This window comes from Nothoprocta perdicaria, unplaced genomic scaffold (assembly GCF_003342845.1).
Source record: "Nothoprocta perdicaria isolate Ctin4 unplaced genomic scaffold, notPer1 scaffold_118, whole genome shotgun sequence".
Taxonomy (NCBI): domain Eukaryota; kingdom Metazoa; phylum Chordata; class Aves; order Tinamiformes; family Tinamidae; genus Nothoprocta; species Nothoprocta perdicaria.
In genome coordinates this window covers 1,806,310-1,812,860 of record NW_020454294.1, presented here as the reverse complement: position 1 = coordinate 1,812,860, position 6,551 = coordinate 1,806,310, and the positions used below count along the sequence as shown (strand labels likewise).

General features: G+C 43.4%; 1 long non-coding RNA gene across 1 annotated transcript; it reads right to left on the bottom strand.

Moving 5' to 3' along the window:
• Positions 1 to 539: 539 nt before the first annotated feature.
• LOC112959705 lies at positions 540 to 5,813 on the bottom strand. The gene is made up of 4 exons (XR_003251652.1): positions 5,755 to 5,813; positions 5,104 to 5,240; positions 4,884 to 5,011; positions 540 to 591 (listed from the first exon to the last, which is right to left on the bottom strand). It is a non-coding gene; the product is annotated as an uncharacterized LOC112959705 (long non-coding RNA).
• Between the last annotated feature and the right edge of the window lie 738 nt (positions 5,814 to 6,551).

Genomic DNA, 6,551 nt, shown 5'->3' with positions numbered 1-6,551 from the left:
CTGTGATAAGCTATTAACAAAACTGTTAATAAAATGGGTTATATACCCCTGCCTAGCAAAGGTAGTTGTTAGAAGTAATAGAAGGATTTATGCTACACAGCACMTCTATGCTTGCAAAGGTGGGTGATTAATTCCATGTGGGTACAGCCTTCCCATCCAGATGTGTCTGTGAACAATAATGATGGCCCTTCTGCTATGAGACACCAAGGATTATCATCCAGAGCACCCAAAGCTGCTCCATAACTGGCCTTCAAAAGTCACAGATACAAAGGAGCTTTTCCGATAAGGAGAAGCAGTCTGAGAAACAGCATCTAGTAGCTATCTCTTCCACCCTTAAAAAAACCAACCCTCTCCAGATGTGACAYCAACTTTGAGCTCAGTTCTGAAAAGAAATATATAAGACCACAGCCACTAACAGGGAAAGCTGAGCAGAGACTAGACATGCTGCAGAGAGASACCGCAGGCATCCTGTGCAGACCCAAATTATAAGGCATTGACAAAAATGTTAAGTGCTGCAGATACGCCTACCTGTCCAGGGTATGTGTCTTCTCAGGTCTGGAACCATAACCTGGTGCTGCAGTAGTTTAGTATCTTCCATGCAAAGAAAAAAGAGGAAGAAAGTGGCCACAATAAAGTTTTTAATGGATTTTCCTGTCATTAAATGCTACACTTAATGTCACCACTGATGATGGATGCCACCGAGGGAGCAAGAGAACTCAGCGAGACTAAATTATTAGGTGAATTTAACACAAATTCAGAAGCAAAGAGGAAAAAAAATAGCCAAAAAAAACACCCTCTGATTTTTTCTCCATGTGAGTGATTTTCTGAATACCAGGCAACCAAATCTATCTTTCTGTTCCTTACCTTTAAATTTTTGTTGTTTTACACAAATAACAGTAAAACAAAATGAGGGTCAAAAATTATTCAAATATTACAAACTGCTGCTTATTTGAATTTTACAAACAAAAGTGTTTTTCTGATAAAATTGGGAAGTTTTGCAGGAARGTAGCAAATTCCACCAATGTTTTCACTGGGAAATTACATTTCACTGTGATACATTCAAATCGTTTAGTTCCAATAGAACAATTTTAGTTACTATYATGACAGCAGCAATAAGAGCAAAATGTTCTAATTTACCACTACAAAGCATTTCAAGGAAACTATTTCACTGTAGCAGGAATAAAAAAAAATCCCAAACTTCAGCTAATTTTGACTTTTTGCACTGTTTTTTAAAATAATACTGTATGTTTCCTGCAGAATGGAAGTTTCATTTTTGAATCAGCCCCCCTTAGTGATAGCATAGGTTCAAATGCAACCCCTGGGAAAACAAAAGACCTTTGGTTTCACACCATGGCAGGACACTGCTCCAGGTGTCTCTTGGCCTCTTACCCTACAGCAACCAGTATTTCCCCTCCAGTTTGCAGGAGGAGAGTTAAGGGAAACTTCCTGGACAAGGACAGTGAGCTGCACAGAGCCCAGCAGCTAGCAAAAATATTCAAGTCTTGCTCATTTTGAAACACTACAAGGCCAAGCTCAAGGAAATCTAATAAAGCAAAGAAAAGGATACTGATTTCAGTGACCCCCTAGAAAAGAAGATGAGGAAATAGAATTGATAACCCATTTATTGACCCAGTGCAGGCTTCAGCACCGCTGGCACAAAATTTGCACAGACAAAATGGATCACAATTGTTTTTTTTTTTTTTTTTTTTTTTATATTTCGCATACGAGATCAACTAGTGACTGCAAACACGACGTGTGCTCTTCACATCAATAATAGTACATTCACATACTAAGCCCCTTGAGCAAAATATCTCAGTTTTCTTACTAGGTCATTCACAAGTTTTCCATATCCTGTTCTTTTTTTTTTTTTTTTTTTAATTTTCTCATGTTCGATGAAACTTAAATAGATCTTATTATTGATCTTATTCCTTCCACTAACTCAAAAAGAAGTGATTTTTACCTGAGGAGCACAGACTCCTAGGAATTCTAGCTTGTGTTTAAAGACACACTTTTTATTCACGGATCCAGCATCTATCGATGCAGACCCTGTTCTTCTTGAAGGGTCGGCATTAGGCTCCTCTACCTAATGGCCAGACCCTTTGAAGAGTTTTGCTGCAGTGAACAGATAACATAGGTGTTTCTGCGGTCACCTGTGGCCTGCACCACAGCCACCAGTGAGGTGGGAGAAAGGGAGATGAAGCACCTTGAGATCTACATGAAAAGTTTTCTTTGGTGAGTCACTTCACCACCAACACTCTCAAGTGTCTGCACAGTTTGAGGGCATTTGAGCAGTCTCTTTTCTTCCCTTTTTGATAAATGTTCCCTGTGCTGATAAATATTGAGATGTCACATCTCAAAATAGCATTTTGCTTTCTCAGCTGGAAATAAAGCAGGGGGTTGCAGACATGAGCATTGTATCCTGCTAAAATTTCAAGCAAGTGTGAATCTGTCCAAGAGAGAAGGTTCTGCGACAGGGCAGCACGAAGATGCCCTGATGGGACATCATGGGGAAAAACAGCTTGCATCCAAAGAGGCTTGGACCAAAATAAGCCATGCTGTGTCACACATGGCCAAGTGTCAGAGAGAGGAGACAGTACAACAAGGAGGTTGAAGTTACTCCTTTACTTTTTTTCCCTCCGTGGTGGCATAAAAGCCCAAAAAAGGCTGTTAGAAGATTTCTGCCACCTCAGGAGAGGTCTTAGGATGCTGTCCTGCCCCTGTCTTCCCTGAAGCCCATGTGATAACTTCTGGGTGCTGTGGGGACCAAACTGGAAATGGCTGCAAATGTGACCTGCATCAGAGCACACTGTGTTCACCTGTCCCCATCCTGCCTCGCACATCACTAGTTTCCTACACCTTTGTCTCCTCCTGAGTTATGTYTATTTCAGGGTAGGAAACAAGGGAGATAAAGAAGCTGCAACCATGAAGAATAAAGCCACTTGGGAGAATCTGCAAGGGCCACCGTGCTGAGCAGCTCTTGCTCCAAAGAGATGTTCAACTGTGCTGCATATTTCCGAGGCTCTGACTTGTCTCTCTGCCTTTTTTTTTTTATATATATATATTTCTCCTGCTGTCTGAGCAAAAGGGATGGATTTCACTTACTTTTTGTAGGCATCTGCCCTGAATATTAGCTGGAACGCAGAGGTCCGCTGTTTGCAAGCCAACCAGCGGTAGGGCTTTATTTCCTAGCCTGTCTTTAATTGTGGTGTTAACTTGTCAAATCCCACAACGCTGCTTTCCCACAACCCCTGCGCTTAAGCAGAGCCCGCGGGGCTGGCTGCCTCCCGTCTCACACTCAGTAGCAGCTGCAGGGAGCAGCCGACTGCGCGAGGCAATCGACAGCGAGCGGGAATGACTCAAAAGCACTAAGCCAAGTGTGAAATTTGCCTTCCCTGGACTTCTTAATCAGCCTGTCACACTTAAAACCTCAGTATCCACTTCAGTGGCAGCATATTGGAGGCCTGCAGAGTGCATACAAATTACAGAGTGTTTATTAATTATGAAGATCAAGTGGACTAGCTAGTGCTAATAGGCACCTCTTTGGCAGGACCTCATCGGTATGGCACAAGACCTTATAGGAAGGCATATTATTTGTGGAGGAAAAACTGAAAGTTGAAGCTGGTTGAATGGTCAAAACACGTCACACAACCAGATTCTTCTAGGAGATCACCTTCCAGAGGTTGTACGCATCTTCCATAGCCACCAGGTCAAATGACGGTCCCTTTAGATTTCCCAGTGACACTTCATATGTTAAGTTTAGTTGGAATCTAGTTGGAGGCCTGTGGCCAGTGGTGTCCCCCAGGGGTCAGTACTAGGCCCAATGCTGTTCAACTTGTTCATCAATGACCTGGACGAGGGCACAGASGGCACTCTGAGCAAGTTTGTGGATGATATCAAGTTGGGTGGAGTGGCCGACACTCCAGAGGGCTGTGCTGCCATCCAGAGGGACCTGGACAGGCTGGAGAGTTGGGCAGAGAGGAACCTCCTGAGGTTCAACAAGGACAAGTGCAGGGCTCTGCACCCGGGCAGAAATAATCCCAGGCACCAGTACAGATTAGGGGTCGACCTGCTGGAGAGCAGCTCCGCAGAGAGGGACCTAGGAGTCCTGGTGGACACTAAGTTAACCATGACTCAGCAGTGTGCCCTGATGGCCAAGAAGGCCCAATGGGATCCTGGCTGCACCAGGAGGATGTTGCCAGTAGGCCAAGGGAAGGGATCCTACCCCTCTGCTCAGCTCTGATGAGGCCAAACCTGGAGCACTGGGGGCAGTTCTGGGCTCCCCAAGACAAGAGGGATGTGGAGCTTCTAGAGAGGGGCCAGCGGAGAGCGACAAAGATGATTAAGGGACTGGAGCATCTCTCATATGAGGAAAGACTAAGCGAGCGGGGCCTGTTTAGCCTAGAGAACATTGAGAGGGGATCTGATCAATATGTATAAATACCTGAAAGGTGAATGTAGGGCGGAAGGGGCCAAACTCTTCTCAGTGGTGGCCAGTGATAAAATAAGGGATAATAGGGACAAGTTGAAACACAGGAAGTTCCATCTACATGTGAGGAAGAACTTCTTTCTTGTTAGAGTGACAAAGCCCTGAGACAGGCTGCCCAGACAGGCTGTCAAATCTCCTTCTCTGAAGGTCTTCCAAACCCACCTGGATGCCACCCTGTGCCACATGCTGTAAGTGTCCCTGCTTGAGCCGGCAGGGAGTTGGTCTAGATGATCTCTAGAAGTCCCTTCCAACCTTAACCATTCTGTGATTCTGTGTTAAGCCCACACAAGGTTAGTGCCACTTAAGGCCATGCAACCACCACTGATTCATAGGAAGCCTTTTCTATGGACCTCTATCTTTCCTTTTATCTTAAGTTTTTTAAGATAGGAAAAAGTACCTTCAGCTCTTCCAGAATCACATTCTCTTGACAGATGAATGTGGCTGTCCTCTATGCACATTCCTCAAGGAGAGGCTGCCAGAGCCACACCAACCTTTATGACCTTCCTGCATCCTTGAGCTTCATCTCTACCATGGAAGAAAATAATCACATTTTCAACAATTATAATGAGAAACAGAGCCTGTTCAGAGCACTTCACAAGGAAGCTACTAAGAATTACCTGTGTTGCATTAGGAGACAATATAGACGGAAAGACAAGACTCCATGCCAAAAGTAATGCAGAAAGCAAGTGATGGGACTAGACGCTCTCCTACATGACACTCCATGCCTATATTGATGTCAATGTCCTTTAGCTTTCTGAAATACAAGAAATGAAATATCAAGTGATCTTTCAAATGAGAGCTAAATCCTGTTTGTGCCTTGTGGCCATTTAGGAATTCACGGAGAATCTTAGCATCAAGATACCATTTGACCCACCCTTTGGACAGTCACTTTTGTACCTATGACTAGGTAATAGTTATAACAGAATTCAGTCTCGGCTTCTGTCATTCAATGGGACATCCATCTGGAACCCCAAAAGTTGATGTTCTTCTATAGAGTAGGGTGTTTATAACTTAGGAAATTTTTTGGATCCTTTAACGCAATAGGCAGAGAAATCTCAGGCTTCTGACTCCATTGCTCTTTGAAGCAGCATGGGCACACTCAGCAAACACAGGCTAATACTCCAACATTTCACTGTTAGGGCCACACAAGTGGGAAGAGTTTGTGCAACAAGATCATTAAAACACACCCAACTGTTCCGAAAATTTTGGTTTGACCAGGGGGAAATGAACTCTGCCTTTTCATCCTCTGATGGAAAGCAAGCTCCTACCCTGTGTTATGACAGTCAACACCACAGCTCAGCTGTTAATCTGTGATCAGGAACTGTTTGGRATGGGAGCAGCAGAGGATGCTTCTCGCCAAGGGATCAGCACATCTATCTGGGACAGTCGCAACACAGCCTACCAGTCCCATGTCTGGCTCATATCCATGCTACTCATCCGCTGTTCTCATAAGATTTGAGCTCCATCTGCAAGCTTAAAAAAGAAAAAAAAAAAATCAGCAAACTTTTTTTTCCTTCCAACAAATTTTATCTGAGCAGACAGCTTTCAAAAGGTTCAGCATTTTCTCGGTTGCAGGTTCCCATTATATTTTCCTCAAACTGATTTTCCGCAGCCATTAAATATATTTGAAGACCTTTGCTGTAAGCCACTAGGAAATGACATACCAGATTACATTTCCCCAGCATTTCAGAACGAACTCCAAAGACCACAGAATGCAGGCATGTTTATGTCTCTAAATACCAACAAATAAATGGGAGTTCAGAATATGAGAATCTATTTAGGAAAGACTCAAAATGAAAAAGAAAAAAAAAAGAGAGATTTGAAAGGCAAGGGCAAGTATGATCTTTCTTCATTTGGTCCACCGTATGGAACAACTTCTAATCCTTCAGCCATCTGAATATGACAACTTCTAATGCTGCCAAAATCACAAAGACTAAGGACAATCCTTCAAGGAAGCATCAGCTGTTCACTTTCAAACCTCCCAGTGGGCTCTTTCAATTTACATCCCAAATTACACTTTTTGGTTTTTTTTAACATTTGAAACCGCCTTAGGTACCTAGCTCAT